The sequence below is a fragment of the Ostrinia furnacalis genome, unplaced genomic scaffold (assembly GCF_004193835.3).
Source record: "Ostrinia furnacalis isolate ACB-3 unplaced genomic scaffold, ASM419383v2 OfSCF1006, whole genome shotgun sequence".
In the NCBI taxonomy this organism is placed as follows: domain Eukaryota; kingdom Metazoa; phylum Arthropoda; class Insecta; order Lepidoptera; family Crambidae; genus Ostrinia; species Ostrinia furnacalis.
This window is the reverse complement of record NW_021131245.1, coordinates 138404-161772: the sequence shown is the minus strand read 5'-3', so window position 1 is coordinate 161772 and position 23369 is coordinate 138404. Positions and strand designations below refer to the sequence as shown.

At 34.7% G+C, this 23369-nt stretch overlaps 1 protein-coding gene across 1 annotated transcript in view; it reads left to right on the top strand.

Moving 5' to 3' along the window:
- Positions 1-6266: 6266 nt before the first annotated feature.
- LOC114350920 (uncharacterized) overlaps positions 6267-23369 on the top strand; it is a 59193-nt gene continuing 42090 nt past the window's right edge. Inside the window, 1 exon segment of the mRNA XM_028301887.1 lies at positions 6267-6463. The gene's annotated coding sequence lies outside the window, so the exon portion shown is untranslated.

Here is a 23369-nt window from a genome sequence, read left to right as displayed (position 1 = left end):
ATTCGCTAGGGTTCAAATATTCAATAAAAGTGTTTAGAAAAGTATTAGGTATGCCTACCACTAATGTTAGCTGAAGGAGAATGCAAAAAAAACCTGAGGTGGCTGAAATAATTTGGTCGACAGGCAACATTCACCAAAACAACGTTTTTGTTGATAACAAGAATTTTAAGAAAATACATTTGAAAATATTTTAAAAATGTCATTATAAGAAAAATAAAATAAAAGGTAAAATCATTTTAAAAAGCAGTAATAATCCACGAACACATAATTTAGGCTATGAGTGCCATTAATGTTATTTCGTTTTATTTTCGTATTATTTAATGTTATGAATATTGTAAAATGTATTTTGTATTATAGTTCCCTTTTGTATATAAAGGTCCATGATTAATAAAAGTGGTTTCTAAATAAACAACGATGTATGAAATTCTTTTAATATTTCAAATAATAAACTTAGTTTTTAATATTGTGTGCTTTTATTTATTAAAAATATCCTTTCAATTAATTGATATTATATGATTAATACAGGTGCGTGTATATTATTATGTGAAAATATTATTTACTGAGGTTCAAAGATTAAGATTGTTTAACTTACTTGCACTTTCACAATATAGATATTAAATGAGATTGGACAATAACTGGTATGATCTCTACTATAACACTAGTTAGAAGAGTTAACATACTTTTCTTGACTTTCATAGTTTTATTTGGCATAAACAATAAAATAACTCAACCAACTAGCATAATAATAAAATAAAATAAAGCTTTTAAAATATGCTTCGAAAAACTTATTAAAACTTATTTACTTATTGCAAGTAGGCTTTTAAAAAGCGCTTAATTACTCGTCTCCCTAATACCTACTTTAACACCCTACCACTGCATCGGGACAATAAATGGGCCAGTGCAGCAGTGCTGAGAAGAAGCAGCGCAAGAAACTCGGCAAAAAGCCGGGGCTACATTCTATTGTGCCTGTATACTATAAAATATTCGATTACTAATTTGGAGGGGAAGAACGTTCTCTTAACTACTGTCCAGAATTCGATACCTTATCCTTTTTTTACACGCCTTCTCCATGTGGTCTAGTGTCTATTAGCTTTGAAGTTCTGGGTCTCATTTTCAGGTGGACATCACCATCATCATCGTCATCATTTCAGCCTCAGGACGCGTCCACAGCTGAACATAGCCCTCCCTCAATGATTTCCAGATTGACAGTTTGGTAGCGGCTGCATCCAGTACTATGTGGCGGGATAAAGTTTTTAATAGCCAACTAAATATATATTTTTTCCATATTTCTTTTTTTCGTCTAGTTAGGATATCGGACATTACAGGCTTTTGACTAGTTTGTCTGGAAAATGGTTCTATGGAAACATAATATGGAACCATTGTAGACGTCTTCGTAGATAATAATAAGCTCAATAATTCCGACACTAGGCTTGTATACCTCAGTTGTTACGTACACACATCATAGAAGAAAACTGTTTTACTGCACGAGCTACAGAGCCTAGTTTTTGAGATTTTTCTTTGTTATTACCTAAGCTAAGTTTGTTGAGTCTGCGTGGAAATCGTTGAAACTAAAATATACTGGAAAGAAAGTTTCCTATCTGCTTTTTACAGTAAAAAAATGCATCGTTACATACAGCAGGTATGTTTCAAGCTGTAATTTAGTACCATAAAATGCCACGAGATGACGATAGGTTTTGTTGGAAAATCAATAAATATTTTAATTTTTTTATTTTATTAAGGAAAACAAACAGTTGTACAATAAAAAATACAATTAAAACCTTATGTAAACATTGAAGTAATTATACAACCAACACCGTTATCCACAAGAGGACTGTGGGTCTAGAATGCGCGCCGCGAAACGGTGCAACCGCACGATTTTATCGATTTAACGTGATAAGTCTATACATTTACCATCCAAAATAATTGATAAGATTCTATCACGAAGCGCACTATAAACCCACTGTATCTACTAATAAAAGTGAAAAGGCACAGATAGAAAAAACAAAGATATTAAAGCACAAGACGTAAGAGAGAAAATAGTATTGCTTTTCTTGTTAATTTATGAATGGCGGGTACATGTGTCTAGTGGTTGATTCAGACTACAAAACCAAAGGTCACGGGTTCGAATACCAATTAGGGAAATTAGATTTGTCAATTTTGAAGCGAAATGATTGTAATTTTTGATTGATTTTTATAATATTTTTGTTATCAATATTAATTACTTTTAAAGTATTGATGCTTTGATTAAATATTATATGATACTGAAACTTGTTCTGAAACTGTGGAAACGAAGTTAAAAACTCAGTTTAAACTCAAGTCTGCAATTAAATTTTCTTATTTAGACCAAATAATATTACTTTCTCGTTGTTTTGACTATATTTTATAGTTGAGTGGGACCTCAAACATCTAGTGCATAGATTTTTTCTACTCGTTAAATGTCAAGCACACGAATTCTAGGAAATATTTCATACATAGAGTTGCAATGTTAACATATGAAATTAGGTAACGGTAAAATAAACATTAAACTATGTTGAAAGCGAGCATTTGCACAAAATGAAGAAAATTGCATACTTACAAGTTACTTATGTGGTAAGTTGATACAAAAATATTACAATATAATTATGTACTTTATAAGAAAATTGTATAACGAAGTGATTTATTGTGATACCTTTTTATACACATTTTTGCTATTCAATTATTTGTTAAAATAAAAGGCGTAGATGTGAAGTACAAGATAGATATTAGTTATCACTTAACTTAGTAATAAATATAAATAACACTTGCCCTGAAAATCTAATAACCTACTTTTGACGTCATTAAGTAGGTACACAAAAGTCAATAAGGGAATCGAATTTACAGTTCAAGTACTTATTTATATCAGTTAGGGGTTGCTATCTCATCCTTTGTGATCAATATTTTTGCTTAGAACTGCCTGCCCAGTGATAAATAGAGATCTTACGTTAATCGGCTAGTACCTAGTCTCTCTGCACCCGGATGAAATGTCCGTCTAGCTAACCAGCTATCAATCAGCAATGTAAGTCCGGTGAGGCGAGACGGACGGCGTACTTTAAAATGACATCACGCTCCGCCACGCTGCGTCGCGCTACATCGCATATAACGCGCCTGGTCTAAGCTTTTTCAAGGAATATACGTGCACTGTTTTCTGTGATACACAGGCAGTGTAGTTTATTCAACGCGTTTGTTCATATTTGTCATGTCAAAGTCCTCTGAAATCTATTAATCTAAAAAATGTAGGTACCAACTGTCCTGACAAATTACTATGATAATTATGTCTATGAATAGGTAAAGTTGTTGGTGGTTTTGTTTGAAGAAAATAATATTTAAAAGTGTAGAGCTTCTTAACTGATTTTAAAAAATCTTTCACTAGAACTCAGTCACTTTCTGCATGCGCTACTTTGAGAAAAATATAGTTTTACAGGCAGATATAGTTTACTTTCGTATTTAATAAGCATATAGCATTAATTGAGAAAGATATCTGAAACGAAACTGACACTGAAATCGACCATTTGAAACTTAACTTTAAAGTCAACACTCCGGTTGCGAAAATACCATACAACGACCGAAGTTCAAGTTTATTCAGTGTTTTTATGCTTTCGCTCAACTATAATTATCACTTCACTTCGTAATAATCATCAATTCTTGTAGCCAAAGATTTATTATAGCGAGAAGTAATAAAAGCACATATCAATAAGATTGCAGCGATCTAGTTAGAAACTTAATTATAGCCTGTCTCGCTCATATAGTTATTCGAGCCTAGCGATTTTGAATAATGTCTGTGCGAATTTGAACTCTATAGCGGTTGTTATAAGAATAATGGAATATTTACAATATTGAACAGTTTGTACGAAGAGCTAGTCGTTAATAACCGTATAACGGATAATGCGATCGGGTGTCCGTGTTCGTGTCAGTTATTATTGCAGAGATTAAGAAGCGCAGAGGGGTTAAAGATTGCGATAGGAAGAAACTTATTTTAATTTTTTACATGTTAATTTATGTGTAAGCATGAACTATTTAAAACTTTTAGGTATAGTGATTCTCGCCAATAGGCAGCAGGAAAAGAGATGTCCCTTTACTCGATTACAATTTGTGAAATATAGCCCGTACTTAGTTGGATTTAATCAAGTGCAGTCTGACCCAAAACTGTCAAAACATTTAAATAGGTAGGTACTATCGGGGACTCTTCCGCCTGACCACTTTGTAGAAATTTTAGCGTAAGCGCATCGCTCCGGTCACGTGCTCACCCCGTCTCTAANTGGTTTGCAAGGGCAAACATCTGCAGTGGTGCGCCGACGCTGCTTAGACCCGAAACATGAATGAACGGGGCGGAGCAAAATCGAGCGTGTGTGTGCAAACAATTTAGGCCCTTAAGGTGTCAAGGCGTTCGAGTCCCCGATAGTACTGCTAATATGTATTTCGTATCGACCGCTCGCCGATTCAAATTAGAACATTTTATTTAAACTTTCAATGCCTGTTGCGTCTGATATGTAATTGGAATAACAAAACAAACGATTTAGTATTTTTTACCATTTTCTGCTGACCTATGTGAAAATGAACTCTATAAGATTCCCGACTGCAACACGCAGTACTTATGGTACTTATTACTTCGTAGACAATTTTACCCACATTCCCTTCTGCACCCAAATATTCTTTGGCAGCGTACTACAGTTGAGAACAGCGCGCTGTGTCCGCGGATATTTGCGGAGATAGCGGCGCACGCGCCTCTGTGCTTGACACCTCTTTATTCTGGGTTACACAAAACTTTTTCGTTAACAACCTGTTTAGTGTATAGTAGTTGTAAGCACACAAGTCTAGGCAAGTTCTGCGCGTGATTTGGTTCACTTTATGCCATAAAAGTAGGTATTAAGATATTACTATATTTTATAATTACACGCATTCCTTAAGGATTTGTTAGGGATACTAGAATACTTTATTCGGTAATATAACAAAACATTTCACAATTTTATATTTAATGGCGTTAGCATAAAGTACGGTTACAAAAAGCAAGAAAATTCTCCTGGATGTAAACGACAGTGTGGTGAAAACTTTAGAAATGACTTTTTTAAAAGGTACAATGTTTTTACGCTGCACTTTATCAGAGCAATGCGAGAGGCATTCCGTCTTATTCATAAGTCACAGTCATTATTACCCATAGAGCTCTCCATATTAACTAATGATAGAGTGGGTAAGTACTTTGATTTACCTTCTATTACATATTCAAATAAAGTAAAAGTAGTTCCTATATTAGGCTTTGCCTATATTTGAGATAATATATTCTTTGATATGTATGTTATACCTTGGGAATTAAATATGAAAGTAATATTGGACATTGTGTGCATACCAAAATATTGGAGCGAAAACCAATAATAATGAAACCTTACTACAAATGTAGAGAAACTATCTGTAATATTATTTTTATCTTTATAAAATGTCAATAGGAATTTTAGAACAAATGTTATTGTTTTTCGTGACTGACTTTCAATTCAACTTGAAAATGATTTGAAAGGACCGTTCGTAAATTCTAGAATATCTTCAGCTACTCGTATAAGTTGAAGTACAGAATAAGTACTAATACTTGTTGAAGTAAACAGTGTTGATGACCACCCACGCTAACTAATTTTCTCGTAGAAACTGTATCGGATGAGAGTGAAAGCTTTGTACCTTGCAAGTTAGAACCATGTAGACTCTATCACTGATTAAGTGGCCAGTAAAGTCTCTATGTGTAATAAAATGGATGTACTCTACACTTGACTTAAGATCGTCGTAACATTACTGAGTAGGTTGTAGCGAGTGAATCAATCACTCGTATCAATGTACGTTGTAAATTGAACTAATTACTGTTTATTTGTTGTTGACGGGGTATGTTCCGATTCCAAAGTTGGTAATGGTAACACAATGAAAGTTTGTGTTTATTGAGATTAATAATTTGAATTTGTTACATCTGAAAAGCTTAGATTTTCCGAAATAGAAGACTTTAGAGATTAATAATCTCAACATTTTTTAAAAATCCATTGCAGTGAGCTCAACATTTTTAGGTAGGTAGTTGTTTTTAGGTAGGTGTAATTGTTTTGAAAAATGTAGAGTTCTGAGTGCACACACATTATATATAATAAATATCGTAAAACATTCGCGTTCTTTCACCAAAACGCCGAAGAGTTTTCAAGCGCAAGAAAAGTCCGTCGCTGCGCACGCTCTACCACGCGTGGCCAGCTCATCCGCCAGAAAGAACAGTTGACCACGGTCCGGCGAAACCACAGCACGCATCCCTCACCGCCCTAGGCAAGACAATAAAAAAAGAAAAATAAATTCGCGCGTGAATCCCGAAGTGATGTGCAGTGTTGATAAATCGTGACTCGATTCTGGATTTGTTCAACCGTTTTTGTTTATCTGATTTACAACTTTATTCGGATTTCGCATTGCTGGCACACTTACGGATTTTATTATGGTAAGTGAAATTAAAATTTCTACGCTTATTATTTTTAAGACGCCGAAAAGTCGAACGCGGTAATTAGACTGAGTTTTCAGTCGCGCTAAATGTAAAAGGACAATGACAATAATGAGCCTGCCACTTCTGCTGGCCCATCGTAATATAAACGCTTAATTAATCTTATTATAGATCAGGTCCTTGGCAATGCCCGTAGCTGATCTTTAATTTTCCAGCTTTTAAGCTGAGGTGGAAAAAGCACAAAATATAAAAATAATAATAATAATAATAATATAATGTAATCCAATTTGCAACGTATAGTTAATTAATTCTATCGCTTTATTAAGGCTTTAATTGTTTACATTAAGATATTTACTATCCTCATCCTTACATAATGCCTCATTCATAATTAGTAAAGTATAGAAATTCAACACATTCGGAGGGACATAATTTTTGCAACTGGGTAACATAAGACATTTTAATGTCTTGTTTAGATATTATGTGTTAAACGAAATGTTTATATGAATCTTTAATGATAAAAGCAAACAAGTTTAGATTCATACGGAACCATACCGCCGGTTTTATGTAACTACGGAAAGAAGTCTAGTGGACCATTATGCGATGATGGTTACAGTGACAGAAACACTGAAGCTTCCTTATAGTAAGTATTTAGTTTAGGCATTTGAAGGATTCTTTAAGGTTAGCAAGTTAAACATCACAGATATTATAAGAGACAAAATTGTTTAACCTTTAAAGTCCCAGACGGCATATATTAATGCCATAACAATTGATTATCTATTGTGTCTAGATTCGCGGGTCTTGAAGGATTAATAGAAACCTAAGGGTTTTTACACACCTCGACTAGCGTTTCTAAAGCTATCCGGTTGCTACATTGAGGCGATATAAAGTCGTTTTTTTTTTTATGCAACAAGGCAGGTATTTGACCACAATCGCACCTGATGTTAAGTGGGATGCGGTCTAGGATGGTACATATCTGCCCTGTAAGTGCCTATTCACTCTCGCCTTGAAAAGGCCCGGATTATAGTTTTCGGGAAAGACAGCAGCAGGCAGCGAATTCCAGTCCCTAGCTGTTCGCATTATAAAAGAGTCATCGAAGCTGGTGGAATGTCAACAATATAGGGATGGTACGCTAACCTGCGTCTGGTTCCCCGATGATGGAAGGGGGCTGGTGGAATTAATTCATGTAATTCTTTCGCACATTCTCCGAAGTGTAGCCTGTAGAAAACCGATTATCTTTACACACTCGTTCTACTTTAATAGCGAGACAAATTGAGTCTTGATACAGTTTCTAACGTCTAATGGTAGTTCCGATAGTAGTATCGAATGAGTTTCGATGCAAGTACGTTATAGGTACTTATCGATGGAAGAGTAATACATTATGTACTCAAAAATTATAAGGTTTGGTTAGATTATTTGATCTACATTCTCTAGCGGTTTAATTGAAACAGTTTTGATCACTCTCGCTGTTGCTGTATCATTATTTCTAAGAAAGAAATTTTGAAATAGCGTGAATGTATCGATACATTATGCGATTATGTAGCGATATAAATGCCGAATCGATGCAGTTCAATGTTTTTATTCATTATTAAGAGCAACTAGGTACATCTCTATATCGGCAGAGAATTCTGAGCGGTTAAGGACATCTTCTTTCAAGTCCATACATATTTTGGTAAATACCATTTAAAATATGTAGACCTAGGATGAGCGCCGCGATAAGCGTTTATCACGCCATTTTATCGATTTTACGCGATAAGCCCATACATTTGTCGTCTAAAATAATCGATAAGATTTTATCACGGCGTGCATCCTGGCCCGGCTGGTATCAAACTCCTTGACTATGACACAGTTAGTACGTTCTTATTACACTTACATAAAATATGTGTGTAAGAAAAACGGAACTCTACTAAACTACAAAACAAAACAATTACTAATTGTACAATTGATTTTAAACGATAATGTCTAGGTTAATCTATCTTCTTCTATACTTATAATAAATCTGTAGAGAGGTCAATTCTGTACATTAAATATATTTTCAAAATAACTATCAGGGGGTGATTAGTGATCGATACTGATGCCAAAAATGCAATCAGTAAAATTTTTGTCTGTCTGTCTGTCTGTCTGTCTGTCTGTCTGTCTGTCTGTCTGTATGTTCCTTATAGAAACAAAAACTACTCGACGGATTTTAACGAAACTTGGTACAATTATTCTTCATACTCCTGGGCAGGTTATAGGATACTTAGGAATTCCCACGGGAATGGGAATTAGCGGGAAAATCGTTTTGTATGAAAAGTCTGAACCGCTTAAGTTAGACGCTTGAAATTCGGCATGCAGGTACCTTAGTAAACTTAAAGCTTAGTTACAACAGGATATTGCAAAATTCCCACGGGAACGGGAGTTAGTGGGAAAAAACATTTGTATGAAAAATCTAAACCGCTTAAGTTAGACGCTTGAAATTTGGCATGCAGGTACCTTAGTAAACTTGAAGCTTAGTTACAACAGGATATTGCGAAATTCCCACGGGAACGGGAGTTAGCGGAAAAAAACATTTGTATGAAAAAATCTAAACCGCGTAAGATAGATGAAGGGGGTAAAACGGGATCCACGCGTACGAAGTCGCGGGCGGCCGCTAGTTGTAAATAAGTATTGTGCGGTGCGCATTCGTAAAATTACCCTTCCGTAGTTAAATGGGTCATAAACTAAAGGAAATTAGTGGAAATGTACTTTCATTGCTTAAAAACCTTCAAATAGCCGTTAGGAATACGAAAAAATACCTGAACTAAATATTTTCGTTGTCTTCAAATTGGTAAAATGAGATTGATTTTTGCATAAATTAGTAATCTCAATTACTTGTTTTAATATCTTTTACCGGTTTATTATAGATATCACCTAGATCTTGTTATTTTAGTAAGCAAAAACTAAAAGTAGAGTCAAAATATCAACAACCATTTTTAGTTAAGTATTAATCAAATGTGGATATTAAAGGAATATTATAGGGATTTAAAGTTAGTAAGCAAGAACATCTTTATTTGGTTTTAGATTATAATACAATTCCTAGCTCATGAATACTACTTTCCCGGCTAAAATTTTGCCCTAAGTATCTGCAAAATTTTAGCGTGGTTTCAGGGGTAGACTTATGCCCGTTTTCATAATTTTTAAGTGACCCCTATGAAAACAAAATTCCTGTTATGTGTTACCATAGGGGTCACTTAATTAGGGATTGATGGTGAAAACGAGCATTAATTACTTATTTGCGTCATAACTAAATTAGACTTTAATTTCAAAAACTCTTCACCTTTATTGTTTATTTACACGCAACCAATTTGCAAAGTAAATTAAGACATCCGTATAGCTAAACTGGTTTTTGAAAGGAGTGTGACGTTTATGCGCAATAAAAATGCGCCTATTTAACCATGAATACTAATTTTACGGATCTATTTTATTAAACTAAAAGTTGTCAATTAGTTATTTTTATGAAGATCATTTTATGAACTAGAATGCAAAGACTTTAGCTATCTAAATATAATTAGGCAATATTTAATATCGCACCTCTCAGTTTTATTGCGATGAATGTGCTGACGTCCTAATGAATGACCGTTGCATAATCATCTATACTTATAATAAATCTGTAGAGAGGTCAATTCTGTACATGAAATATATTTTCAAAATAACTATCAGGGGGTGATTAGTGATCGATACTGATGCCAAAAATGCAATCAGTAAAATTTTTGTCTGTCTGTCTGTCTGTCTGTATGTTCCTTATAGAAACAAAAACTATTCGACGGATTTTAACGAAACTTTGTCTGTCTGTCTGTCTGTCTGTATGTTCCTTATAGAAACAAAAACTATTCGACGGATTTTAACGAAACTTGGTACAATTATTCTTCACACTCCTGTGCAGGTTATAGGATACTTAGGAATTCCCACGGGAACGGGCATTAGCGGGAAAATCCTTTTGTATGAAAAATCTAAACCGCTTAAGTTAGACGCTTGAAATTTGGCAAGCTGGTACCTTAGTAAACTTATAGCTTAGTTATAACAGGATATTGCAAAATTCCTACGGGAACGGGAATTAGCGAGAAAAATCATTTGTATGAAAAAATCTAAGCCACGTAAGATAGACGCTTGAAATTTGGCATGCAGGTACCTTAGTAAATATAAAGCTTAGTTACAACAGGATATTGCAAAATTCTCACGGGAACGGGAGTTAGCGGGAAAAAACATTTGTATGAAAAAATCTATCTAAACCGCGTAAGATAGATAGATGAAGGGGGTAAAACGGGATCCACGCGTACGAAGTCGCGGGCGGCCGCTAGTCACTGTAATAAGTCTAGCGCTTAAATCAGTCAGTGCCTGAGGTATGGGAGCGGCACGGGAGGGTGTGAGACGTCAAACGTCAACGAGACTTCAGATAAGCTTCAGATTTTTATAGATGAACTACACTGAAATGTCCCACCGACGACATTGACAAAAGGGCGCCACCATTATGTGCAACTATATGGTTTCCACCGTGGCAAAAGTCGGAACTAGCGATCAGCTATTGACGGTGGCCCCTCTGTCAGTGTCAAATAATGGACAGTTCAGTGTAGTTCATCTATATGCTCTGTCACGTCATAATATGTCAATGTCACCCCTCGCGTCACGGTAATACTATCTATACAGTATTCCAACTCGGCCATATTTTTGAAAAAAATGTCAACAGCCCCGCGGTACGTCACGGTATGACAACATGCGATAGGGCTGCTTACCTACAGTACCCATTCTAATAAAATTACATCTGTACTTAGAATTTCTATCTAGTTGTGTGATTGTATTTTTTTTTTATTTAGACAATTAAAATACTTTGTGAATGGAATAGGATAAAAATGTGTGTTGTTTTGTGATTTGTAGATTTAATTTAAAAAAATTACTAAAATAATTTTGAATCTACTAATCATAATGAGTACTTAATGACCTGTTACTTTAATTTCAGGCGGGCGAAATCGTTGGCAAAAGCTGGTTTTATACAAATATAATTTTAATTTCAAATCAAACTGACTGAAAATGACAATTTCTGACAGTTAATGACTAGTTTTTGACAAAGATCGTAATTGACGGTCAGCCAAATTCAATCAACTTAGTCATTTTCAACACTAGGCGATCGACGTCCGTTCGGCACATTCGAGACACCCCTAACTTTTGGATTTCGACCACGTCCCGAGATTTGAAATTCGAAGGAAAGCTCGCGTTTCGTCGGTTTATATGAAGTTACAATACTGTATGATCTAATTACCGTGCTCCCGTGCTGCTCTCATACCTCAGGCACTGATTAAGCTAGACCTATGATATTTACGCATTTAGATTACCTTTCAACATGTAATTTTTACTAATAATTATTAGTAGTTACTGATAGTATATAATAGTCAATTATAGTTGTTTGTGTATGTAATAACTAGTAATTAATGTCAAAATAGGTATGGGTAACTACTCAAGTCTTCCGTCCTTCGATTTTAATTACAATTTTCTGTTTTGTTTGTATTGTTGTTTGGCTAAATTATTAATTTCAGTTTTTTTAATAAGTACACGTACCTACATGTAAGTAATATACCTCAATTATTATATTGAGGTATATTACTTACATGTAGTTTGTGCTCGGATGCAATGTTTATATTATAGTCCTATTATACTCATACTACTTACAGTTTTCTTCCAAATGCCAATGTATCTCTGCGTGCCAGTAGTATTACTATAATAATTTAAAGATTTCACATGATTACCTACTGAAGATTATCATGACTAGAAAAATACACAAGATAAATACATATTGTAAAATTTATGAAATGAACAAACCATAAAGAATTCTTTATCACACATCGTCAGCTTTTATGCAGCATATAAAGTTTCTATTGCAAAATATGTGTAATTTATTTATCTTTATAATAGGACTTAACACGTCTTATGGTGTCGTAAATATTATAGATTTGTCGGCATCGCGTCAAAACGAGGAAAAATTTCTCCAATCTAGCTCTAGTATGAATTAATTATGTTATTGACAAAATACTTGTTTCCAGTTTTCGTGTGATTCATTTGCTGATGTGGCTATTGATAACATATTATTGGATCAAAAGGTACACTTTTAATCGAAGTTTCTGTGATATTAATATAACTGTAGCAATCGACCGATTTAATGACCAGAGAAAAAATGTGCTAATCTATTTTATTGAAGCGATTTTGAAATCTAGGTTTTAAAGCATTTCTTATTTATGCTTCAAGAATTAGGAATTTATTAAACTTAATGTTTAATATAATTTATTAAACTTGAAATTTTTTATAGCAGCATAACTAGAAGTTTTTAGTGTCGATATAATTGTAAACTGAGGCAAATTCCAGTTTATATTAATATGGTTACGGTCATGTATTTCATAGTTTCCAAGACGAAGTTAGACTGTTTGTTGTGAGCTGGTCTCCCACTCGGTGAACTGACGATCTAATGAAGATCGCGGGAAGAACCTGGACACGGGCAGCGCAGGACCAATCGTTGTGGAAATCCTTAGAAGAAGCCTTTGTCCAGCAGTTGACGTCCACTAGTTAACGAACGAACCAAACCTTCTTCTAATCTTGCGGACCGCGACAGCCCTGGGTCTGTAGAGCAACTTTAGCCCTAATTAGCTGACCAATTTATTTATAAATTTGACAGTTCTTCATAATTAACTTTAAACAAAAAATTATGTGACCACACAGCGTTTGAGAACATTTAATTTATGTATGAATGTTGATGGCGCATCAACTCGCAACGGCGAGCGTGCAATTCCGAAAGTTACCCGCTCACTTGCAGGAGAAATGCGCGTACCTACATAATTGTTTTTATTACAAAAACGAGTTACGCCTATCAAGTTTGAACGATAACATCAAAGGAGCGAGAGGTAATGGTAACAAAAGTAAACTTAGGCGTCTGCAGCGTTTTGTTTCGAGACCAAACTCAGTTTATTGCTTGAAACTACAGAGATACCATCAAGATAGAGTTGAAAGTTTATGCGGTCTTCTCTTGTAGAGATGTTTTTCAGATAAGGTAGGTATACTTATTTTCCCATCTTCAAATTGAAACTCATTTTCCATTTTCCACTCAATTTCCACTAAGTTTTATGTCCGTGATCTATGTATTTTAAAAATAATTTTTGAGATATTTTACGCAAGTTTTATTGTGTGTTATGTGACTTTTCAGGTTTACACAATTATTTCTTTACCTATAAAAAGTATCGCTAAATATGTTGCTAAACGCAAAAAACGCGAATATTTGGCGATGTTTTTCTCTTCAAGTGTTCACTGAATCGCAAGGAAGATTTTTATGGAGAGATTTAATTGGAATATTTCCCGAAAAATGTGCGAAGTTCATACAGGTGCCGCGGGAAAAATTGCTAGTAATAGAATATTTATCCACAACGAATCAATATATTGAACTTTGTCAACAATATCGGACACACATGATCAAAACATGAAGAAATGCCTGGGAAATAATTTGTGAAATTCGGAGCTTTCACCGTAGCTGCGTAGTGTAGTTACAACGAAAGCTACGAAATTTCAAAAATGTTGTGTTTTACACGACTTCATAGTTTGAGTTGGTGCTAACATACTGCCATCCAGCATTAAGTCCGCTACAGTGCATTGTTAGTTTGTGTGCTGAAGTTTAAATAAATAAATAAACATATTAAATGTAACTTGTTCTGTTATTTGCCTTCCTAGAACAGCACTGGTACGTGACTATCCCCACCACTCGTTCCCACCGCTGCAACTCCTGTGTAGCCAGGATCTACAGTTTGACCGCCAATAAAAACCTGACGAGTAAATGCTGAGTTTGACCTAAGAAGAAAATTAAACTGTCGTTAGACCTGTAAAGAAATTAATCAGAAGAACATAGAAGTTTGAAGTTAAGGTTGGACTCTCCATCGCTCCAACTTCGCTAGTAGTCAACCAAACATCGAAATACCGTTATTGCACTGGCACTCGCGTCAATTGAACTGTCAATTCAAAGCTTTCAATACTTACATGCAGTATGGTTTACGAGTCATCATTGGCACCACATTTTGCACAATTTTCATTAGTGCAGCAGTTAATTTGTACCCTATTACTTTGAGATAGAGTTAATTCTACATGCGAGCTGAAAATGAGTAGCATATTTCTGTGAATCACGCCCGACTTGTGGTATACTTTTGCGCAGTTAAGTTGACGATTGTGTCTTATGTCAAGGCAGTAAAAGTCAATTTGAAGTAGAAGTTCACATACTCTCACTGTCAAACGTAACGATAGATTAATTTCGGACAGATTATTGAAGCCATCATTGACTGGTTTAAGTATGGGATGACACCTTGTGAATACTTAACTAAAGATTTTGGATGACAATTTGGACACTCCGCAGGCTTTCAGTCGGCCTAAAGTTTGGTCGGGCTGTTAATCACTATGAACATGTAAGGAGGTGCACAGATTTGGTATCGGCCGATTCCTTAATCCTCATACAAATTCGAAGCCGACTCAACTATCGGCCGACTAAAGTGTGTATTCTGCGGGGTGTCTTATGTATAAGTTAATCTACTGTAGTATGTTTGAATGTACAAATAATCTTGGTACTCAGGAATGGATGAATAATGATAAAAAATACATGTGTTTACAGAAAATAAATTGCTCGAAGATACCGTTACAGCTCTTAACTAAAGGTATTATTATTAATTTATACACGATACGGGGCTAAAAGCCTAGAATTTCGCTATTAGGTAGCTTGAAATCACCTGTATTAATATAATTGCCAATAATTATAATGCATGAGTAAGTATTTCGATCAATTATTTATTTACTTGAACCTTGATTTAGCAAATGAACATAGGAGAGAGAAATTTACTAAGGAAATTGGATCATTACATTCTATTGAGTATGCCAAGGTTTGAGTAATGTCTATAATTCAAATAATAAGTAGTTGTATGTATTTGAACTCGTTAAAACACCAAATTCTATTCCCTCATTACACCTGAACTTGTACAGTCGACCGTAGATTTATACGAATTCGTTGCAAAACAGCCTCTTTTTCAACTGCAATAAGATGCCACTGTGTTAGCTTGATGTGCTGTCATCTGTACTACACTCCCGCGTATTCAATGCTGCAACATACTTTCCTACTATGACTTGTAATTTCAATACAAAAATGTTAGACAGATGACTATTTCATCAATGTCTGGGTCAAAAATTCTTAATAGATTAAGTTTAAAGTTCTTAGAACCGCGTACTTACTGATCTTGCAGTTATCGGAAGAGAAAGCATAAAAGATTTTTAGTATTCATTACTTTTTGCTTATTGATATTTTGTTGTTTAGTAACGGAATGTAATGGTCTTCGATCTTTTCTTGCTTGCAGTTTGAGCTGGAATAGTGTAATCAACGAAATAGGTATTTAATAGGAACATAATTTATGTAATCTGCGGACATTCGTAGACCCGTTGTTGATGCTTTTTTTCTACTCATCTTTCGGAATATGTCATCTTTAGAGAAAATTCACTCCCTAAAAGTGTAGGACTAGAAACGAAGAATTTTAACGTATTGAAACATCTTTTTTTGTAGCCAATGTTAATGAATTGGTTAGATTTGTATCAGGATTCCATTTTTTGAAGAATATTAGTTAACCCTCGTGCTAAGCTAAATAGTTGTGTTTGTGTTATGAGTATGAGTGAGTTCACCACTCCAGTCCAGCGACTGGCGGAGTTCGAACCAGCGTTCCTTGGATCTGGAGTCGGCTAGTCTGGCACCTTCACCATTTGGGTAATTATCGCCTTAAAGTTATTACCGGGTCCCGAAAGAGGCGTTTACGCACCGAATCTTTATTTTACGATCTGATTAGTTTTAAGTGTAGTTCTGTAATACGCACCCATGTCTTTAAAAGAATATATTAGATGTTATCGATGGTTAGCTACGACCACCGAGGCGTTAAACCCGCTTATGTTAACCAAAAGTGATCCCCACCAATGCCTTCAGAATGTAACATCCTCTAGCACGCGATGGCCTACTTATTACACATTTTCAACAATTTCCTAAGCGCTTCGTATCGAACAGCGTACTGGGTTAGTGTGTAACAAATTATTTTTAACAAGCCTATCGCGGTCCCCGTTAAATTATCAGACCGAAATAACTCTATCTCAACAGGAGAAATACCAACAATAATAACTATGCGCATTTTTATATACAGAGCGTATTGCAAAAAAAATATTGAATTGAGATCGCTGCAGCGCTGCCCGCAAATTATTTACTCGATTTTTAGAGTACGGGGAGTGAGAGATGCGTATGTATTAATACATAATAATATTATTATGCATCTCTCACTTTCTTATTCGTCGTTTTTCCTCTTCCATGTACAACAGTTCACGTTATCTGTTGTACGTTAGTTTTAATTAAGGAAATAAAGCGTGATTTTGTTATCAGTATCCAATTTTTTTCCAAACCGCACCCAACGGATAAAAATAATTAAAAATGAAAAACAAATTATTGTTTTCTTTACGTAGAATCTGAGTTACTGATTCTAAGTCGCTCCTAAAAATTTGGATACTGATAACAAAATCATCCTGTAACATATGAATGTCTTTTCGCACAACTTGCATAGATAATAAAAGTATGAAAATATTCAAAATTAAAAAATAAATTGTACATGTAAGAATTTCGGGAAATATAAGGACTGAAAATAAGGGTCTGAACTTAAGTACCTATTGGTAAAGTTTTTGCGAACCTGTCCCTTACACCCGGTATATTTGGGCATATGAAACTCGTTTAATCGCATTTGATAATTGTTTCTAATTTCTCCACGGATCTAGAAGTGTTAGACCGTGACGACTCTACGTTCGTCTTGAACTCGTGGATATGCTTCAGCAAGTTGTTCTAAAATCGCGTAATCCTCTTTCAAATACCGCAGAAAGATCGAGAAGTTTAGTATAAATTGCTAAAGAGTTGATTAAAAGTTATAAAATTACATCCAAGTACATTGCTTCGGAACAGTAAATGGGCTAGTGCTGAGAAGAAGCAGTGCAAGAAACTAAGGCTGGGTTGCAGCATCTTACTTTAACTTTAACAAAAGACAAGTCTGTCTAACTTAATTGATATTTATTGACATAGACCGTGGTGCATAATCTTTTCTTATAGGTTTTAAACCTTTGTTTGTCACCTGTCTTCCGCTTTGCAATGGAGGGAAGTCGAACCTTAATTTCGAACTCCTCCTATGTTCTTCTGATTAATTTCCAATGACAGTTTAACTTTCCCCCGGGACAAACTTGACCTTCATTGGTTGGGTTTTTGTGGTGGTCAAGCAGTAGATCCTGGTAGTTCAGCAGTCCCGTAAGTCTGTCTAACTTCATACAAAAAACACTAGTTATTGATATAGTCACGGTTTAAAATAAGGTGGTGCAACTCAGCCCAAGTCACCTTGGCAGTTGGCNCAGTTAGTAGCCATTGTCTGAAAGCATCGATTGTTCATGAAAATTAATTTCACCTGACTGGGGCGGACATCTTGGCGCGCACGTACCTGTCATTATGACAATGACAGCAGTTTTGGCGGGAGCGCGGTCAAGGATTGGCTGCGTTCCGTTTTTCAAGTTCAGAGTGACTAAGCGGATGTTTTATTGTTGTTTCTTTTGTGCTAACGTCAGCGAAAGTTGGGGTTATAGGTCGTGTTGGTATTGTAAAGAGTGAAAATGAGAGTGCGTTTCGGCTCAATTGTCTCTGATAAGACAGCCAATAGTATCACTTTCATTATTATGATAACATAATAAGCAAAAAGTTACGATTTGAAAGTTCAACAACCCCACTCTCTTGACAAAAATTAGACAAATAGGAATATCTTTTTTCTTCCAGCCTATTTTAATAACATAATAATTAAGAAATAGAGGTTTTTTTAGGACAGACAGCTGTGTATAACTTATAAAATAAAATTATGCCGTTAAGAAGATTCTTTCGGTGCATCTGAAGATCTCCAATATAAGAAATTAGCTCACTTCGATACAGAAACGGTGCAGATATCTGCGTGTCGTGTCGTGTCCAGTCTACTTTCTAGGCGCGAGGAAATATTGCTTTCCGCAGCTGTATCTCTTGGGCAGATTGTCTTGAAACGTAGGCGTAATGCAAGGAAACTGGCAATATTACTGCCGACCATTTTCTAACAGTGATGTGTATTTCATACTATTCTGCTAATGTATTTGTTGTGTTGACATGTAACACGTTTCTTCCGATATTATATTGTTCGTTTCGTAATCTAATGATGCGTTTTTGTTTAGGTAATGTATTATTTATTGTGTGTACGAACGATTACCCACTTTCAACAGCTTATAAATGCCTATATAGACGCAATAACAAACAATTCAGTAACACGTATTCAACGCCAATTTAAACTTTCAGTAATTTGTCTAAAAAATTCGCTACATACCTACTTTTGACAAGCAATTAGGCAAACTACAGTAACGATCACAACGACCCACTCAAAATGCTCATTTTCAATTATTCTAGAAAATTTTACTGACTAATTAAGGATAATATAAAGCAATTTATTAACTAATTTAACAAATAATTACCCACTGAAAATAAATCAATCACTGAAACTTTCGCTGAAATCAATAATTAACTGTTACCTAATAACGTAAATTAAAAACGATTTTCCTTTCGGTAAAAATCTTAAAAATTATGCGAGACACTTTTTCTTTTCACGATAAAATGCAGAATACGTCACAGTACACGATGTGACGCGAAGTCGTTAACACACTTCGGGCCGAATGCACATAAAAAGAGCAGGTGCGGTGAAAATGACCATTCTAGCAATGTCATGCCCCATAAAGTAGTACCAATGTTTTTCCGAAACAGCGAATGTGAGAGGAATGGTTTTATAGGTTTTATAGATCAATTAAAAGTTCCATGAGATTTTTAATTTTATTAACCACAATTGCTTTATTCAATAGGTACCGGCTTAAAATGCATTTTTTGAGAAATGTTCCATTTGTTTCGTAAAATAAAAATCCGATGTTTTTAGGTTGTGTTTGCGAACTATAGGTGCCTTATTGTTTCATAATATAAAAAAACATATTTATTATTTATAGCTACATCAGTATTTAGCTACATGTATCTTCGATACATTTGCAGCAGTTTGCAATATTTTTGTCTAGTTACAAATTGATTGTTTAAATGATTATGACAATTGGGCTATTTCAATGTTACGTGTCTCTGTTTTAGTAAATTCCTGTATATTATTTTATTTAAAAGATTATATATAAGTATACGATAAGTACCAAATTTTATTTGGTACACTGACTGAAAATAAACTGGGTATTTAATGTAAGAGATGTTATTGAACCTTAAAAAAGTTAAATGCACTGAAGTGTGACTCTAACAACCTATAATTTTAGCAAACTTTTTAAATATATCCATGACCAATATACTTACCAATGATTTTATTGGATGATATAAATGTAAAAATTGTTTTGGTATATTTTTGGTCTATGTAATCTTCAGTTTTTGTCATAGTTGTTGCAATTCACGAAGGCAAGTGAGCTTTACATGTGTGGTGGCTCGCTACTGTTCGTTTTTCAAAAGTTTTGATAGACATTACACTATCGTTATGTGCATGTACACCTGCGATGTAAAAACCATTCTTGCAGGATACCTAGTACTCGTTGTAAAGAGTTAATACCGGGTTCTTACTCCGTGTGGTCCGTTCATACCACGATTATGGTAGTTAGATGAAATTGCACAAATTACACCACTTTGCTTAGGCTTGAAGTCGCATCAGGCATCAGGCGCGGATCCACCGTTGTGGGCACTGTGGGCATGCCCACAACCCTAATTTGCTTGTTTTATTATGATCTATTGATAAGATCGATAGGCATGTATGTAAGTCCGGGCATGTAGTGATCCAACTCTCACTTTGCTCATTTTTGGCGGCTGTGCCCACAACCTTTTTTGAGGGCTGGATCCGCGCCTGTCAGGCATGCACTGGCATTAGAAGCAGGATGGTGCACGCACACATAGCTGGGGCGTGTAATGTCTTTGGACATGAAAGTTTCTATATTATGGCACATTAGGCTATTCATTCCTCTCATAAAAATATTTTGGAAAAAAAAACATAACGATCTGCTGTATACTGTCCATTGCTGTGTTTCAATGGAAAAGGGCATTGATGGAAGTTAAACTTAACAGCCGGGCAACGATGCGCAACACGATATTACATACTTGTAGTCTTATCGAGGAATTTTAAACATTTTAGACGGAAATATAATAAATAATACCACGATCAGATTTTATCGAGTGTCCATATCCTAGCCCTGCAGTGTCGATAAGCGTTTACCGCGCCATTTTATAGATTATACGCGATAAGCCCACGATAAAATTTCATCACGGCTCGCATCCTAGCCCGGCTGGTCTCTACAATCTAGTCTAGTCTCCGTGATGTGAGGATAGCCGGAGAGATCATATATAAGCGTTATTAAATTGAAATTAGGTTTATTTTCTTTTGATTGATTATTGTGTTAAAAATCTCTATAACCCAATTACCTATTGATAAGTTCAAGCAAAAAACTAAGACGCACTTTCGTCATACTAAAATGTCATTTTGAAAAGTTTTGCACGCTAATTCACAAATTATACTAATCGTATGTCGAAGGTTCATATAGAATGTATGTCTTCCAGCCTTGAGTGCAAGCGGTCATCATCTTTTAAGTGGCGATTATATTATTATAATGGTCGCATTATAATATTATTATTAATATAATCGGAGTAAAAGTCTTGAATGTAAAGGTTACGCGGTGTCATTGAAGCTTGTTTCGTTACTTAGTTATTTTTAAATTTTGCTTTTTTAAGAACTTTACATTGCTTCTGTACGACCAAACCGAGTTTTTCAAATTAAAATAAATACCTATGTGGATACAATACTATCTCGAACTAATTGAACACTCCATTTTAGTGACGTAAGAAATTTTAAGGGTGTAGACCGTACGATATAAAAAGCAGTCAATTTTGGAGTTTGGCTAATTGAAAAAAATTGCGACTCCATATTTAAGTGTTCCGTATCAGTATATTCAGTACCTACACTTTATTTCAAATAACAACAATATTTATTTAAAGCTATTGGTTTCCTTGACTCAGCAGATAGACCGTAGAATTATTTGCTTTCTAAACTCACCTCCATACAGCTTACACTAGTTTATCTAATTCTTTATTCAGAAGTTACGTTTAACTATAATTATCGGTAAGATAAAAGAAAACTAATTACTTGTAAATAACAATATTTTGTAATATGTCGTCACACGATATTGCGCTTTACCCTTTTGAATACATGAAATATTCATCCACAAATGAAGTAACTTGGAAGTGCGTACATTATGCATGGGTGAAATACCCTTAGTTTCATAATAGAGTCGCAATATATCTCCTTTCATCAACTCTATGTAAATGTAAGTTGCACGCAACAAAATGAACGTAAACCATATAGAAAGTCATAGATAAATAGACTTAAATAAGTATTTTATCTTCACTTATGTACACTATACAAGAGTAAACATAAGTATTTGTTATTTTTAGGTTTGTTGCATTATCCTAAAGAACCAGGCTTACCATCAAACTTAGAAATTCTATAGATCCTTAGAGCTATTTTACAGGCTAGGAGGGTTCTATACATGATATCGATTGTTGCTACATCGAATGTCACGACAACGAAAACGCTGCATCAAACGATCATTAAATCGATTGTAGGCCACATGACATGACACATCGAATGTCACGATAGCTAATGTCTCGAATCGAAAGAATAGAAGCCAGGTAGGAAGAGCAAGGTGACATATTCCAACAAATTATGTAGGGTTACTTGCATTTTTTTACAATTCGCAGCAGACTGCTTTTAGCGTCTGCAAAACGGATACCGAGAAATGCCGAAAATCGAGAATGGCACTTCACTATCGCTGCAATCAGTAAATTGCATTTCGATGCTGCCGCAGAGCAAAAAACGCAATGCAGTCGCAAAATCGCTAATTGCTAAGTTTAAAGTAGCGCAGTTATACCATGAATCTTAGGAAATGAACCATAATAGCAATATCTAGTTTTTAGCTCAATTTTTCGTGCTGTGTAGCGCTAATCATAGCTCTAGGGTTTGTGCAATACTCAAGGTTGAAAGAGTTTGAAGCGTTACGTACCTAATTAATAATAACATACATGTTGTCTTCGGTTCCACGTACGCCTCTCAACTCTCAAGGGTCTAGGATTCTAATCAAATCAAATCAAAATCAAAAATATTTTATTGAATTTTGTCCACAGATGAACTTCAAATACAGTAAAAAAAAGTAGCCTTTAACAAGACTGGGTAACCCCATGCTTGATTGATAAACTAAAATAAACTGAATAAAACTGTTTAATGGTTTTCAGATCATTTTGTATGTTCTATGTTTATAAGAGTAACAAAATCATGAACAATTTTCATTAAAAGACTCCAATTAATATTATCCTCTTCTTTTCGTTGTGAAGTTTCTTAGATCGTTAAATTGTATAATGGTTCGTAAATTGTGCTAAACATTATACTGAATACAGCTTAATAAGCCATTAACAAGTATACCTTAACACCCATTTGCTATACATTTTCTGTTTATTAGGGAACTAAAATATTAAACTGTGTGTGATAACAAATAAATCAACAGTTTTTCACAAGAAGAAAGAGTATAATTAAAGAAAATGTTGCTATGATTACACAATAATGCTTTGAGCTTTCATGTAATTTNTGTAATTCATATTTTTTATCGTTGATTTTATTTTCTTTGTAACTCGACGAATCATTATTACGCTATGTACTGTTTCATTAACAATGTAATGCAATCAATAAATTCAGCAACGAAATCAATCAGAAAGTTTAATTATTGTGGTCGGAGAATATACAATTAT